Here is an 18,056-nt window from a genome sequence, read left to right as displayed (position 1 = left end):
CAATCTGAGAAGTTAAATGATTAGAGTGTTGAAAACTGTATTTTGACTAAAATGATTGACTTGTTTCTAAAATAAGAAAAAACCAACAACTAAAGAAACTGGGCCAGAGGAATAAGTAGATCATTCATAGGGTAAGTGCAGATGGTTTTTAACCATGTGAAAAAATGACCTTACTCATAATAAAAGAAAATTAAGAAAAAATTAAAAGTGTATGGAGTTAACTATTTGTCACCTATACGTTTGCAATATTCCAAATCTGACAACATACTTTGTTGACACAGTTGTGGGGAAACAGACACTCTCTGACATTCCTGATGGCCATTGCCAAATAGTCCTGTGGAGTTTTAATAACTGACAGCATTACATATACATTTATGCTTTGATCTAGCAATCCAATGTCTAGGAATTTGTCCCAAACATACTCTTAACAAAAATGCAAGGACATATGCACAACTCAAAATTATTTGGAATAGCAGAAACAAAACAGTTGAGATTAAGGGGTTGGCAAAAAAACTTTGGGACATCCATATAATGAATCTATTTAGCCATAGAATTGACTCAGCTACTCCTCACAGTACATTTGTTGAAATGAGAAAAGCAAAGGAGAAGAAAGTATGCCATAGCATGTTAAGGGGAGGGCTACACCCACTTACGTACACAAAAGTATCTGCTTATAGTTTTTAAAAATTGAAAACTCAACCATAATTGTTTAAAAATGGTTACCAATAAAGGGTGAGGGAGAAAATATGTTGGAGGGGACACTTAGAAATTAGAGATCTTTGAACATATGTTTTATTGATTTGACTTTGAAGTCATTGAGCTATGTTAAAAATTATAAAATAAAACAATCTTTAAATTTATTTTTTTCTATTTGAGTATAGTTGACACGATGTTACATTAGTTTCAGGTATATGGCATAGTAGTTTGAAAAGTTTATGCATTATGCTATCTATCCTCGCCACAACTGTAGCTACCATCTGTCACCATCCAACACTATCACAATATCATGGACTATATTCCCCATGCTGTGCCTTTTAGTTCCATGACTTACTCATTCCAGAACTGGAAACCTGTATCCTCTCCTTCCCTTCACTCATGAAGTAAAAATCTTAAAAAAAAAAAAAAAAAAAAAAAAAGAAAGAAAGAAAGAAATGAAACAAATGTACCTAAGGCAGCCAATTGGTGCCATAACCACAAAGAGGATTATTCTAATTGCCATAAAATGCAATAGTTTGTACCTCCTTAGTGGGATATGTTCTAAGGTTTAAAAAAAAAAAAAAAAAACCCTGCAAGAATAATCTTATACTGTTGACAATAATCACAGTGTTGGTGGCAGTGTCAATATTGTTATTCTGTAATTATGGTGTGGGATAAAGCAAGTGAAAAGTTAGGTGATATTATGTGATATTCTATTATTTCATTTGTCACTCAGGCCTGGGATTCTTGGCTAAAGAGAAAAGAGGTACATTTAGTAAAATCTGTGTCATGTTCTTAATTAGAGTTATCAGTATAAACTCAAGATATTTTCTCTAAGAAAAAAAAATGTACATATTTAGTGGGAAAAGTATGTACCATCTTATGCCAGATAGTAAGAAAGCTTTCAAGGACTATTTAGTACGCTCTCAAAAAGACCCATAAGGCAATTGGAAGATTGTACAGTTTGAACGTCAGTATAGAAAATCCTAACTGCAATGCATTGAAACATTGAATATGTTTTAAATACCTGAACTCAAAATGTTACTTAATAGACAAATACACCACATGAAAAACAAAGCACTAATTGCTCACCATTAGAGGATGCTAGTGAGCTAACTCGTTATTTTAAAAATTGGTAAATAAACAGAGAAGAATCAGTATTTCCTATGGTTTTCATACAAACTGTATCTCTGGGTAAGTGAGCAGTAAATGAGAGATACAATCGCTCTGAAAAAGCATTCCCAGCTAATAAGTGAAAAAGGAATGGTGAAATTACAATATCTCCATTGTGCAACTTCTAATGAGTTGATGGAATAATAAGCATTGCCCATGCTTAGGGCAGCTGCTAAAAATACACAGACGCATTCTTAATATCCCATGCTTTCTGATCGAGGAACTACTGCTACCCATATTCTTTTCCAGGAAAAAATCAAACCTAGATCTGATCAAACATGTACCAGTTTACAGGAAATAGGACAGAGATCATGATGAATGACACCAAAGGCACGCAATTTGGCATATTGTTTCTTCAGTAAGTTGCAAGGGGGAAAAAAGTGATGGAGCAAGAGGGACTTAGGGGCTGCCGACCATTCTCAATGTGTGGACCTTGAATCGAAGAAATTTGAAAACAGAAGAAAAATATTTTTAATCATTTATGACGCAACTGGAAATTTAAATGCTGTTTCTTTAATGACATTAAGGAATTACTAACTTTTGAATAATGGTGGTGTAGCTATGTATAATTTTTTATTGACATATAATTAGCATATAATACCAGTTTCTGTTATACAACATAATTTGATATTTGTATAATTGCAAATATGTTTAATTGTTTAAGCAGTCCTAGAGACACCTACGAAAATACAATGGAATATCGTGATGTCGATATTATTCAAAATAATATAGGGAGGAAGGTGGTTGGGACTATAAATGAAACAGGATTGGCTGTGAGTGGTTATTGGAACTGAGGAATCAGTATATGGCAGTTCATTACACTATTCAGTTCAACTTTATGTAAGTTCTTTTCATAATGAAAAGTAACATCTCCAACACCATCACCCCTGCCAAATTATAGCTCACCTTAAAAACACAGGCTCACTATGGGTGCCTGGGTGACTCAGGTCATGATCCCCGCTCAGCGGGAAGCCTGCTTTTTCCTCTCCCTCTGCCTACCACTCTCCCTGCTTGTTCTCTCTCTCTGTGTTAAATAAATAAAATCTTTAAAACATATGTATACTGCTCACTAGAAAAAGAAAAAAATAGGGGCGGTACAAAAAAAGAGTAGAAATAAAGGGGAAAAAAGACCACCCACTCACAATTCTACCGAATTCTCTTTTGTACATTTCTTTTGGCATTATTCATGAGTAATGGCTACTATCACTTTACAATATAATTTTTTTAAAGATTTTATTTATTTGACAGACAGAGATCACAAGTAGGCAGAGAGGCAGGCAGAGAGAGAGGGGGGAAGCAGGCTCCCTGCTGAGCAGAGAGCCCGATGCGGGGCTCGATCTCAGGACCCTGGGATCATGACCTGAGCCGAAGGCAGAGGCTTTAACCCACTGAGCCACCCAGGCGCCCCTACAATATAATTTTGATTCCTGTTTCCACCCTTCACTTCCTAGATAAGCACATAGAATACTATTTATAAGCTAATGACTCCCAAATCCATATGAACAGCCTGGGTCTCTCTCCTAACTTCCCAGACTATATATATCCAACGCAGCTTGGCATCTCATTCAGGTATCTAAAAAGCCTCTCAAGAATGTAACATGCCCAAATTGTGTGTTCCTGATCTACACTCCTAAGTCCAAACAAATCCCCAGCCAGCTGCTCTTGCTGTCTTCCCATCTCTGTTCATGGCAACTCGATTCTAGTTGTTCAGGCTAAAAGCCTTGATGTCACCTCTGACTTTCCTCTCACTCCATATCCATTCCTTCAAACTTTTGGTCAGCTTTTAACTTTGAAGTATGTTGAGAATTTGACCACTTTTCATTATCTCCATCCCTACTGGGTGTCTCTGTTGCCCACAGGCCTGTCTCAACAGAGAAGCCAAGAGCGATCCTAGTAAATGATGTCATGTCATTGTCAGGTCAGCTATTCAACGGTTCTCAACTGGGTGCTGTTTTGCTTCCTTGGGGACATTTAGCAATGTCTGTAGACATTTTTCATCATCAGGACCGGTGGTTAGTGGTGGGGAGTGGGGTTGGGTGCCCCTGATGTCAACTAAGTGGAGGTCAGAGATGCTGCTAAACATCCTACAATGCACAGAACATCACCCCCCCCAACACACAAAGAATTATCCAGCCTAAAATGCCAGTAATACTGAGGTTGAGAAAATGTGGGCCACTCAAAAGCCTAAAATGGTTTTTACATCTCTACTCTTACAGTGGCCTAAAAAGCTTTGACCTTAACACAAGTCTTTCTGCTACAGTACAGCTTTTATCGCCCACCAGTGAAAGCAGCTGTTACTACTTCTTTAATTCCATGAATTAAATATTAAAGAAGAACTGAAATATACTAAGGATTTTACCGTTTCTGCTTAAATAAATTCCTACTTATGACCACTAGGTGGAGCACTTCACTGCTAAATAATACCACAGCGCAATTGCGGAAAGGCGGTGGGAGTCCCTGTGATAAGAGCAAGCATTATTCCTTAACTACCCTTTGTAAGAAGTTTTGTTATATACGATAAGAGGCAATTGTTTTTCACAATTCCACCGTACAATTCTTTAATTCAGTCAGTGGATTAGCTCACGCACACACAAAAGGAGTTTAAAATTGTCTTTAGACAGGCTGTTTTTGAATTCAGAAGTATTATTTTTAGAAGAGTTGCTTAAAGATTTCTGTCTTGAATTTTTGTGCACATTTCTCTTTCTCTTTAAATCCAGTCCCACTTTTGCACTAAGCACAACATATGTTTGGCCCTTCCTCCTCCTACTTGTAAGGAAGTTCCTGCACTCAGTATAAAGTAACTTCTAAGTCAAAAGCCCACTGTCACCAACGAAGCTGTGTCTCTGAGAGGTTTGACAGGGACACGGAGGAGATGGTCTTGGCTATGTCAATGTCAGCAGCGTTCTGGGCTCCATGCAATGGTGAATGATGGGCTGGGATTTGGAGTACCCCCAGGGCTGGAATGGTAGACTCTCTAAGTCGAGCTGTTACAGGTGTTGAATAGCTCCAAAATGATCATTTCTTTGTAGATTTTGCTCATTTTTGCACATTTCATGTGACATGGATTTTTCTTTGAAAGGGTGATCAGGAACCTATATGAGCTGGGCTATATGAGCTGAGCTACTGAAAGCTCCTCTTTTTATACTCTTAATTGTCAAGGCAGCAAAAAAAATCATTTCTCCTTTGCCTAGAAAACAACCAACTAAACTGCTAATGGAATCTACATTATTACTTTACATCATTTTCACATTATCTTAAGTTCTTTTCTAAGATAAATTTCATTACTGTAAGTTGATGGCTCAAAAATGGCTGTAGGAATTCAGATACTTCTTTTAGAAATCATTCCCAAGTACTTCTTAAAAGGACTGAAAGGCGTTTTATATAATGTTTCTTTTTATCACCTTGTGATTCCTTGAAACATAATAGCACTGAGCAAACAGGAGCCACATATAAGCCTCTGTTGTCATTGGCTGCCTGCTCCTATGGTTACCAAGATGGGCCCACGATGCCCGATCATCTATGTCGGTGAAGTGGCCTGGTTCCTAGACTATAAATATCTGTGTAGCTGTACAGAGTAAAGGGAGGAAAGGGCATTTGTCAGTATTTAGTCTCTCCTTTAAGTAAAGAAATAGGAGGATATTGTGATACAAATTATTTTTAAAATGTAAAGCACTCTATGTTTTGTGTGTTCTTTAAATAACTGTTCTCAATCCACATGTCTCAAAGTACCTTTTGGAAGCATTTGCAAAGGAACTCAATGCAAACATTTGAATTCGGAATTGGGTGATGAATTCAGCTTGTGCACACAGATCATTTGTGATAGCACATGAGATCGAAAATCACAACTGAGACATGAAGACGTGATAGATAGCAGATTCTAGACCGAGATGGGCCACCCTTGGGGACTTGTGAAAAGGACATAACTGGAAACCCAGGACACAATTCTTAAACCTCTCGCCAACACTGAAGGTCTAGAAAGGTTGAGGATAGTACCTAGAAGAAGATTTGTTTGGAGACAGCTGAGCTAAAAGCCCTTCATCTTCATCCAGGGAAGGGCTTTAGTGTGCAATTCCCCAAAAAGAGGATCCTTAGTGAGTTCACGTGAAGAGCTTGACATGTTCCCTGCCATGGTGGGGACAAAATGGATCTGTGCCTGACTTCCAACACCTGGTAGCCATGGCTGGCTTGGCTAGCTTCTCTGATGGCACCAACAAAGGAAATGTTGCTATATCAAGATTAATTTCCATTCTCAGAGATTCTTGGGTCAAGGATGTATGAGTAGTATTTTCAGTTGTGGGAAATGTGATTCAGCCAGCTTGGCGCTGTTCCAAATTTTGCCCACAAGAGCTGCTTTGGGTAGGTGGAGGATGAGCAGTGACTGCAAAGACTCTTCATTGAACAGTCAAAAGAAAAACCTGATCTTTGAGGACACACAGTGAACCACAGGAAAATACCTTGCCCAGATCGTGGAAAGTACAATGAAAAGTTCCAGTGACACGGAAGGATATCTCAAAAGAACTTTAATGAGAGCACCAACTTGGCCACAGCTACCCATCCCATTATAAAAGAAGACATCAGCTCTAAACATTTGCCAGGCCCAGAGAGTGAGACTGTCTTACAATGCTGACACTAAAAACTCCCACTTTGCTTATTGCCCTTGTATCTCCCTGCTTGGATACTGGCTGGGTCAGAAACCCCGGCAAGCTGCAGAAGAGGACAAATGCTAAGTAGGGTGGAAAGAAGGATCATGATCTCTCTACTGACTGCAAATGGCTAGCCCACAGCAGTCTGCAGCTGGAGAAGAAAAGACATGTTAACTTTAAAATTGTATAGTTTTCATTAATATATATAGGTGTGATAGTTGTCTCCAAAAATTAACCCATGAATCACACCTTCCAGCATTCACATCCTTGGGTATTCCCCTCCTACACTGATTATGGGAGGGTTCGATGTCTCCCTTTAAGTAACAGAATGCAAAGGCAGTGATTCTTTCCCAGTTCTGGGCCTAAGCTTTAAGAATTTCTGGCAGTTTCCAGTGTTGTGTTCTCAGGGAGTCCTTTCTGTAAGAAGGCTATTTATGCTGCTAAGGAGACCATGTGGAAAGGCTACATGGAAAGGAAAAGTCTGGAGAAGGAAAGGAAACCAGCTGTTTCACTCAAGTTTAAGGTCAATCTTATTTTGTCTCTATCTATACCCAATTCTCCCCAATTACCTTGAATCTCAAATCCTAATCATCATGTAATTTCATTTATAAATATTTTAGTATGTATCTCTCAATGAAAAAGATTTGAAAAACATAACTCTTAATGTCATTTTCATTAAAAGTTTATAACTTCTTAGTGTGATTAGTATCCGTGTTCAAATTTTCCCAATCATTTTTCACTGGCTAAAATGAAGATCTATATAAGACCCATACAGAATTTTACCAGAGTTGAGCCTGCAAAAGAAGATACTCACCAATACTGAGTGGGTCCACCCCACAGAGATCTTACCAGGCTCGGAACTTGGAGACGTCAGGTACTGGGGAGGTTGGGAATGAGGCACAGGGCTGAGAATAAGAAGACTGTTGAAGGTCTCTAGCCAAGAAAAGAAAATTTGAGTTGAGAACTCAGCCATATCCGACATCGTGTATAGCTAGGGTGAGAGATGGATAAGAAAGCAGGGAGTGAGGGAGAGTACACGTTCAGAAAATCTAGCTACTCCCTTCCAGCCACTCTCCCTGTCCTGCTTCTAGGATATCAGAGCCTGAGAATGAATAAAACGAGAGAGACAAAAGGGGCTAGGAAACCACAGCAGGTGTAATATGTTGGCATATCAGATACTCTAGATGGGAGAAAGCTGGTGGTTGCCGACATAGCCAAGAGACAATAGGGGAAATGGATGTGCCTGAAAACAGGGTGCCAACAACGAGGCTTCACTCTGCAGGATCCAGGATAGGCTGGGGACCTGAAGGCAGGGTGGGAACAGCTTAATGAAGATAGATTGAAATTTAGGCTACTTGAACCCTTCTCCCATCTTCACAAAACCTGGCACCTAGAGGTTTATTTTCCAGAAAAATTGGAACCAAGACACTCTGGACTTAATGACGACAGGTATAGCCTGGGGTCAGAGAGGGTCACTTTTCTAGCAATAGCGATTCTATAAAATTCTTCACAACAGATGGTAAGATTTCCGTCTGTTTCTTTAGCTGGTCTCCCAAATCACGGACAGTCAGTGTATGGCCCTGAGGTAGGAGTTTGGGAGAATTTAGCTCTCTAAAGGAAACAAGCATGATGAGACCTGGGGTGATTATTAATGTTATATATAACAAACCACTACAAAATTTAGTGGCATAAAACATAAACCATTTGTTTTACAATGATTCTGTGGTCAGGATTTCCGATAGGGTATTCTCTAATAAAACTTAAGTGGTGGTGGTTTCTCTGCTTTATAACACCTCAGAGTCTCAACTGGGAACTCTCAAAAGTCTGGAGGGACCCAAATGACCATTGACTGGAATCATCTAGAAAGGTCTTCAACCTTGGGTATGGTGCTTGGTGGGATGGTGGGACTGGGCTCAACTGGGATTGTCAGCTAGAATGTCCACATGCAGTCTCCATGTGGACTGAGTTTCCTAACACCATGGTGGACTGGTCCAGCAAAAAACGACAGAGACTCCCTGGGCATTTACGACCCAGCTTTATAAGTCACATCGTATCACTTCTTCTGTACTTTATTTGTCAAAGCAGTCAAAACTCCCCCAGATCCAAGTGGGCGTAGACATAATATCTCAAGAGAAGGAGCGTCAAAGACTTTGTTGCTAAGTTTTAAAACCACCACACATAACCATGAAAGCAGTAGGCAAGTAGTCAGTAGCTTATCAGGGAAATCAAAGTAGAAGCCCAAATTCAAATCAGACTAAGCCCTGGTTGGTAAGGATTATGGCAATAAAAATAATTTCCCAATCCACCTGGTGGTGCCTGAAGCTGCTACTACCATTCCTGGCTTGATCAACTCTGGCTCATAAGGTTCAAGGGAAGGGCATCTGGGGCCCCAGAGACAAGGATCAGGAAAGGTGCGTGTGGGGTGAACCTCTGGAGCCCTATCAAGGCAAGGCTCAGTGTGGACCTTATTTGGATCCTGACTCAGGAAGATAACGGGGGAAATTTGAACATTGTCAATACTGAAGGTTTACTGTAATTTTGGGGTATGATAATGATATTATTGTTATGTTAAAATGTCATTGTGTTTAAAAAAAGTTGCCTTATTTTTTAACAAATGTGCTAATGTAAATATGGATAAAATAATATGAAATACTGGATTTACTTCAAAATAACCCATTAAGGAATGGAGGGGGCTATGGGAGTATAGATCAAACAAGACTGGCTAAGTAATTACAGAAATGAGTACATGGGGGTTTGTTTTACTATTTCCTTTTCTTTTGCATATGGTTGAAAATTTTCGCCCTGAAAATTTTTTTTTAATTTACACATACACATGTATGTAGCACATACACATACAAATAGGAATTAACCTCTAAAGTAGATTTGCCTTATTTATTTATTTAAAAGATTTTATTTTATTTTATTTTAAAGATTTTATTTATTTGTTAGAGAGAAGGGGGGGAAGAGAGGGAGAGTACGAGCAGAGGGAGGGGCAGAGGGAGATGGAGAAGCAGACTTCTCTGCTGATCATGACCTGAGCTGAAGGCAGACACTTAACTGACTGAGTCCTCCAGGTGCCCTTAAAAGATTTTACTTTTAAGCAATCTCCATACCCAACATGGGGCTTGAAATTACAACCCCGAGATCAAGAGTTGCATGCTTCATCAACTGAGCCAGCCAGGCACACCTGGATTTGTCTTATTTAAAAGAGAACGGGAACTTCTAATAAACTAAATTTGCATTTACTTATGTTAACTTTTATTTTTATAGATAACAATAGTGTAGCACTTTATATTTTATGAAACCCTTTGACTTTAGCAACAATTCCACAAGGTAGGCTGAATGGTGAACTTGGTTATAGGGAGATACAGGGATATATTGAAGGTCGCACAGGTACTGTATGGGGGACCCTACTCTTAAACTTGAGGTTCTGGCTTCATAACTTGTTGTCATTAGATGAAAGTTTACTATGCAGCAGTGGTTCATAACACTTAGAGGTTATGGTGATACTTTGATAACCTGATCAAATCTGAAAAAAAAAAAACAAAACAAAACAACAAACCTCTTCTCAGAAAAATGTGTATGTGCACACAACCAGCAATGTAAGAATTTTCAGGGATGGAGAAGTTCATGGCTCCTATAAGAAGAACATGCTTGTTAGTCAGTCATTTGCTGTCATTACCCAGCCTTCGAACACAGTTCTGGCTTCTTTTTTCAAGCAATTAACTACATCAGAGCTGGTCTCTTGCTTTCGCTCCTTCTCTCTGATAATGATCTATGCATTGAACATGAGGATATCCTCACTCAGCCCAGAATTAGCAGCCCCAGAAAAAGTTATTTTGTTTTGTAATATTTAACTTAATGCTCTTTGTATATCTAGATGTTTCTAGTTCAAAACTCTCTTGATTCTGAGATGCTCTACTACTGAAATGGTATCTGCTCTGGGTAGCTTTTCCCAAGGCATGGAGAATCATGCCCTCTTCTGTGTCCTTATAGCACTCTGAGCATGTCTCTATCCAAGTTGTATCTATAACGATCTATATTGTACCTATATTATAATGATCTAGTTACACATCTTGCTCTTCCAGAAGACTGTGTGTTCCTTGGGAATGGTAACTATATCCACTCAACCCTAGAGAATGGCTAACACAGGGCATACGTGTTTCTGAATTAATAGGTAAATTACTCCAAACATATTATTTAACACATTACTTAAAATAATTAAAAAAATAATTAAAAATAAAACAAGATAAAATAACAACAATAAGCTAACATATAAATACTTGCCAGGTGTAACTGTATTATCCCATGGAAGTCAATTAAGTCGGAAGAGTTTTGAATGCTTCCCTCTATTGCTCTTCTGGAAACTGGAAATTGGGAGATATATTTTGATTTAGTGTTATTAAAAGTTCCCCAGTTTTATTAACTATCTACCTGGAGATTATTTAAAGACCTGATCTAATTAAGATGTTCACTCCCAATGACTGGCCAAGAGGCCTTTGCTCCTACCTAGGCTGATTAGATGTACTCTTTTGGGTTAAACAACAAAGGCAGAACTGTTGTCTCCAGAAGGGGTCTGCTAAAAAGAACAGATGTTACCTTGGTCAAAAGCAATAAACCTTGAGCTAGTCTCCCACCATCACTGAAGTGTGGCCTAAAAATATGGTCCCTGAATGGGGAGTAGGGCTCTGAACAGATGGCTAATTAGGCAGGAAATTCTGTCGAGAGACATTTTGGAAAGAATGAGGGGCATGATGTTCTGCATGGGGAATCCAGAACCAAGAATGTAGATGAGGGAAAGTGGAGAGACAGAGAGGTGTTGCTAAGTGAAAAGGCTACATAACATTTTTAATGGAAATCCTGCCAACATAACCAACGGAGGATTTCTTTGACCGTTTATTCTTTGCTTTTCCTTAAATCTGTTTGATGATGAAAAGGGATTACTGTGGTCTTTGAAAGGGACGGTTAAGTCTTTTATAGGTTAATGTGAATTTTACTTAAATCGGAAAACCATTTTGGCTACAGTATAACAGCATTTAAAACACAATGTTTGACTTCCACTTCCAAATATGATGAAGTAACTGAGACAAGACTCGCTCTCCCACTATAAACACTAGAAAATTGGACAAAAATACAATAAACTGTCTTCAAACTTTGGACAACAGATAGTGCAGGATTATGATTCTTGAGAGAAAGTTTAAAAAAAGCAATGTGAGGTCACTCTTTCAACTATTCCAGTATTCTGTACTTTCTGGATGGAAGCTCATAGAGGGAGAACCCGAGCAGAACTCAGAGGTCTTGTTGTGTTGAGGACACAGAAATCTGAAGTTGAGGAGGCTTAGGTAGTTGGAATTTGTAGGTCAATGAACCGGAGAGTAGGAAGCCATGCAGAGAAAGGACACCAGAAACTTGCATAGAGGTCCACTTGAGTCCATTGCTAAATACTAATCCATGCAGAGCATGAAAACTCCTCCTAGCCAAGTAAAGACCCACTAGTGAGCTATAAAATCAGCAATTTTCATTTCAAGATCATACTATTTCAAGATCATACTTGACTGAAAGTTATTTGAGTTGTAACTAACCAAAGTAGTGAGGTCTCATTTAACATTAAAAAGGGACCCCAGAACATTCTCACTTTAGTAGTAGGGCTAAACTAACCCTAGAGTAAAAGCTACTCTATACATTCCTAAACACATAAAAGCAAACCTCATAATGGTCAAGCTCATATTTAATTACTTGCTAAAATGAACAAAACACACTTTCATGGAAGACAACAAAATTTAGGCATGCAGAAAGTAACAAATCACAATTTCTAGTATCCAATAAAAATTACTGGACATGTAAGGAAACAAGAAAATGTGAGGCATAACCAGGAAAAAGAAAAGTCGATAGTAACACCTAGAAATGACAAAGAAGATAGGAATTGACATATAATAGTTTTAAAATTGCTCTAACAAATATGCTCAAGGAATTATTTTTAAAAAAAGATGAAATTAGTGAGGAAAAAAGTAAAAAATATTTCAAAGAAAACAAATGGGATTTCCAAGAATGAAAAATCAATATCTGAAATAAACATGTTAGGCACTTGGGTGGCTCAATGGGTTAAGCATCTGTCTTCAGCTCAGGTAATGCGAGTCTGCCTTTGGCTCAGGTCATGATCCCAGGGTCCTGGGATCGAGTCCCACACCTGGCTTCCTGCCCAGCAGGGAGTCTACTTTTCCCTCTTTGTCTTCCCCTTACTCATGCTCTTTCTGTCTCTGTTAAATAAATAAATAAAATCTTAAAAAATAATAAAATAAACATGTTACAGGATGAAGATAACGGGAGAGTAGATAGTGTAGAAGGGAAGATTAATGAAGTTGAAGATATAGGAATAGAAACTATCCAAGTGGAAACAGAGAGATCAAAAAAGACTACAATAAATGAACACAGCTTCAGCAATCTTTGTAAAGATTTCAAGTAGTCCACATACATATAATTGGAATCCAAGAAGAAAGAAAGGCGGTAGGATAAGTATTTGATGAAATAAAGGAAAAACACTTCTAGATTTGATAAAATCCACAAAATTATAAATCCAAGAAACTCAACTAATGCCAACCAAAAGTAACAAACAGATATATCTTTCTAATGATGTAAAGTGAACAGGTATTACTTCTAAAATAAAAAAAATAAACTATGTAGCTACTTTCTTTTGTAAAAATGAACAGAATTTGTATCATGATCTCATTTTAAAATATATGTATTTGTATTTGCATAGAATAAAGTCTGGAGAGACACTGAAAAAAAAAAAAAAGGCAACCCAAAATTATCAGATAAACAATTAAAAAACCCCACCAAGGTATCTTTTAAACAAAGTGCTGAAAATCAATGATCCTAAAACAGCTAAAGGAAAAGAAAATTATCATTTTGCATAAAAGAGAACACAGATAAAAATGTCAAACGTCTTTCCAAAACAATATAAGCCAATGCATACTAGGAAAATAGATTTAAGCTACCAAAAAAAAAGAAAAAAAAAACCCGTTAACCTAGAATTCTATAATAAACAAAAATATTTTTCAGAAATGAAGGTGAGAAAAAGATTTATTCAAACACAAACAGCACATTTCATATTGTGTATTTAAAGCCAGTTGCGTCAATAATTCATGATATGTAGATGGACTAAAGTCACTAAACAAAAGACCAAGACAGTCAAATTGGATTTAAAAAAAGCAATGCTCAACTCAACAAGAAATCTACCTTAAATATCAAGACCTAGGCTAAAAGTAAAAGCATGAAAAACTACCAAGAAAAAAAAAAATCAAAAGAAAGAGTGGCTCTATTAGACTGAGAACAAGGAATACTCCACAATGAACACGGACATTATCTAGGCTTCCACATTAAGAAGATACTATTGTATACCACAGAGGAAATAACCCCCACATAAACAAAGAAAATAATAGATAAGAGGGAATTTTTTATGGCTGAGTAATACTCCACTGTATGTATGTATATATACATACATACATACCACATCATCTTTACCCATTCATCTGTCAGTGGACATCTGCGGTCTACCTCTGAAACCAATAATAAATTATATGTTAATTAATTGGTTTTTAAAAAGAAAGGAATGAAAGTAATTAAATAGAAAGTGGACCAACAGAAAAATCAATAAAACAAAAAGCTGATTTTTTTTAAACATTTATTTATTTAACAGACAGAGATCACAAGTAGGCAGAGAGGCAGGCAGAGAGAGAGGGGGAAGCAGGCTCCCCGCTGAGCAGAAAGCCTGATGTGGGGCTCGATCCCAGGATCCCGGGATCATGACCTGAGCCGAAGGCAGGTCACTGAGCCACGCAGGCGCCCCAAAGCTGATTTTTTAAAAAGATGGCTAAAATTGGTAAGCCTGTAGTCAGGCTGATCAGAAAAAAAAAAAAAAAAAAAAAGAACACACAACTTACAAATATCAAGAACAAAACAGGATTTAGCACCATAAATTAAAAAGAAAAAAAGGAAATATTATGAACAACTTAATGCTAAAAAAATTGAGAACTTGGATGAAATAAGCATTTCTTGAATAGCACAAATTATCAAAACTAACATAGGTAAAAATAGAATATTTAAATAGCCCTATATCTACAAAATATATTGTGTATAAAGTTAAAAGATCTGTCACAAAGAAAGCTACGTATTTTCTAGACTGCTTCAGTGGTGAATTCCACTGAATGCTTATGGAAGAAATAATACAAATTCTACATGAACATTTTTTGAAAACTGTAGAGGAGGACATACTTCTTACTCTCATTTTATGAAGCCAGTCTTACTCCAATGACAAAACCAGACTAAGACACTACAAGAAACTGGGTATCTATCCTAAACACATAAAGAACTCTCAGAATTCAATAATAAGATAAAGAAAGCCAAGCTGAAAATAGGCAAAAGATTTGAACAGATATTCCTCCAAAGAAGACATATAACCAATAAACACAGGAACAGATGCTCAACATCACTAATCATCAGGGAGTGAAAATTAAAATACAATGAGATATAATCACACACTCACTAGTCTTACTAAAATTAGAATGATTGGCAATATCAAGTATTGGCAAGAAGGTGGAATAATTGAAACCCTTGTAAATTATTTGTGAGGATATAAAATGGTAAAACACTTTGGAAAACAGTCTGGCAGATTCTTACAGAGTTAAACACTAAATTCCCATTGGACCAGCAATCATGCCCAGAAAATCTACTTAAAAGAAATAAAAACATACGTCTACATGAAAAGCTGTCCATAAATGTTCATAGAAGCTTTATCATAATGGTAAAAAAAAAATGAAAACAGTTCAAATGTCCATCAACAGACGAATGAATAAAGCAATTATTCATACATTGGAATACTACTTAGCACAAAAAAAAGAAAAAAAAAGAAAACTGGAACATGCAACAATATGGATAGCCCTTAAAAACACGTTGCATACAAGAAAATACACAGCAAATTTATAGAAAATTCTTGTAATGGCAAAACTCACCTACAGTGGTAGACGAGTTGTTGCCTAGGACTGGGGTAGGGGTAAATTATCACCAAAGGGCACAAGGGAGATTTTGGGGGTGACAGAAATGTATTGAAGAGGTGGTAGTTGTATAGGTGTGTCCATTTTTCAAATCTCACTAAACTGAAGACTTAAAAATGGGAGCATTTTATTATATGTAATTTATACCTCAATTCAGTTGACTTTTAAAAAGGCATCGTTGGGAAAAGGGAAGGCCATGATGAAGCATGATTCTTCGAGATGACCGCTGGTCAGCCAGTTTACACTGACTCGACATCCAAGCTAGAATGTGGATATAGCTCCCTTGGTACAGCTATGGGGTTTTGCATGGCTGAAATTTATCATGAGATCTGGATGGTGGAAGGTAAGAGGGAAAGACACCAAGGCAAAGAACAGGGAAGACTAAAGTGCACAAGGCTGCCATGTGATTAATGGTGTCCTTGACATCCCTTCAACTAGGTTCCAGAGAGAGATCTGAATAGGGAGCAAGGCCAAAGAAATATATACTATTCCTTTCCAGGCTTTTGGGCTTTCATGCTGTATCAGCCTTGTGAGAAATGGATACTAAGAGATGCAGAAAAGGTTAAGAAAGGGCAATTTACATGGGAGAAAGTGTTCATAAACTTGGTACTGCTCTACTACTTGTCCTTCACATAGTCATGGCACAGGTGTTTGTTTTTGTTTTTAGAGAGGGAGAGGGAGGAGGAGAGACTAAGGGCAGAGGGAGAGGGAGAGAGAGAATCTCAAGCAGATTCCACGCCCAACATGGAGCCTGATGTGGGGCTTGATCTCATGACGCTGGGATCATGACCTGAGCAGAAATCAATGGTCAGATATTTAACTGACTTAGTCACCTCGGCACCCCCAAATAGTAATGGTGCAAGTTTGCATAGTGTTTACTGTGTACCAGAACTTTGATAGGTAGGTAGGTAAATAGATAAGGATACAGAGATAGGTAGATATAGATATATAAAATCTATTTACTTGTGACAATCTTCATTATTATCCCTGTCTCATAATTTAGTAATTAAGACACAGAGAGGTTAGCTAACTAGCCTAAGGTCACACAGCTACTAAGAGGCAGATCCAAGATTTAATCCCATAGAGGATGGTGCAGAATGCGTGCTTTCAATTGTTAGGATATTCTACCAGTTGTGCTCTGAAGTTATCAGCATTTCAGAGTTCTTCCTCACAAATACCTTCAAGCAAAGAGAGCCTTCACCTCCATCTTCAGATTGAGAAGTGTAAAACAAACAAACAACAAACAAACAAACGAACAAACCTTTCTCCATCTTTCTCGGTCTCTCTCTCTCTCTCTCTTCTTCACTGGAGCTAACTGCCAATCACTTTTTTATCTTTTGTTTAATGGATATATGTCAAGCAACCTCTATGTGCCTGATAATATGCCCATCACTGGGGATTCAAAAATAAACACAATGTAATCCTCGCTCTCGAAAGACTGGACATTTTTCCAAGATAACTTGGTGAAGGGCACCTGCCACACTCATGTGTCCATGTTTTCAGGAGACTGTCTGCACTTGACTAACTGAAGGTCACACCTGGGCATCCCTGGGGGTCCTCTTAGCTTTGCCATTAAGCAATCTGAAGCCATAAAATGATTAGGGTTGGCACACTTTTAGAGGATTAATGTTCTAACAAATTAGGTGATTTTGCTCAGCTTGGCTATTGAGAATAACATATTGTGAATTTACTGAGCTCATCTGTGACCAGATTCCTCTGCAGGGTAATTGAAAGTGAATGGAAATGGCTATTTATGTATTCTCAGCCATTAGATGTTGCTTTCATCTCTGATTTTGGTGGATGATGAGTCAAAATATATACTGAGATCACTGCCTGCGGGTGGCTCTTTGCATGTTCAATTAACTAAAGCCTGTGCACAGCGCTGGTCATGAAGAGGCAGATGGCAAAGGGAAGCTATACTGTTAGGCTTTGGAAATGACTCACTGGCCAAATGGGGGGTATTTCTGAATTACATCTACTTTTTTTAGGGTTTAATGGTCACCAGGGGTGTGTGTGTGGCCACTGGCTATATTCGCAGTCCTATGGCAACGTTGCCTAAAGTTTTTGCATGGGATGTTAAGAATAATTTTAAAACCCATCAAGAAAAGAGTTCATGGTGAAATAGACTTAGGAAGTCCTGTATTGAACATATTCATGTGTTTCTTTAGTGCAGAGCCCCAAGTATACATGTGTGCGTTGAAAATCTGGGTGTGGTGCATAAACAATGATTCTTGGAACACTGAAAAAAGAACATAAAAAAAAAGAAAATATCAAAGAGTAGGAGGTAATACAATTGTCAAATGTTCATAAGGAAGCCAGAATTTTTCGAGCAACTATGTATTTAGTATGTTTTTTTAAAAAGATTTTATTTATTTATTTGACAGAGATCACAAGTAGGCGGAGAGGCAGGCAGAGAGAGAGGAAGAAGCAGGCTCCTTGCTGAGCAGAGAGCCCGATGTGGGGCTCGATCCCAGGACCCTGGGATCATGAACTG

This window comes from Martes martes (assembly GCF_963455335.1).
Source record: "Martes martes genome assembly, chromosome: 10".
Taxonomy (NCBI): domain Eukaryota; kingdom Metazoa; phylum Chordata; class Mammalia; order Carnivora; family Mustelidae; genus Martes; species Martes martes.
Note: the sequence above shows the minus strand (reverse complement) of the source record.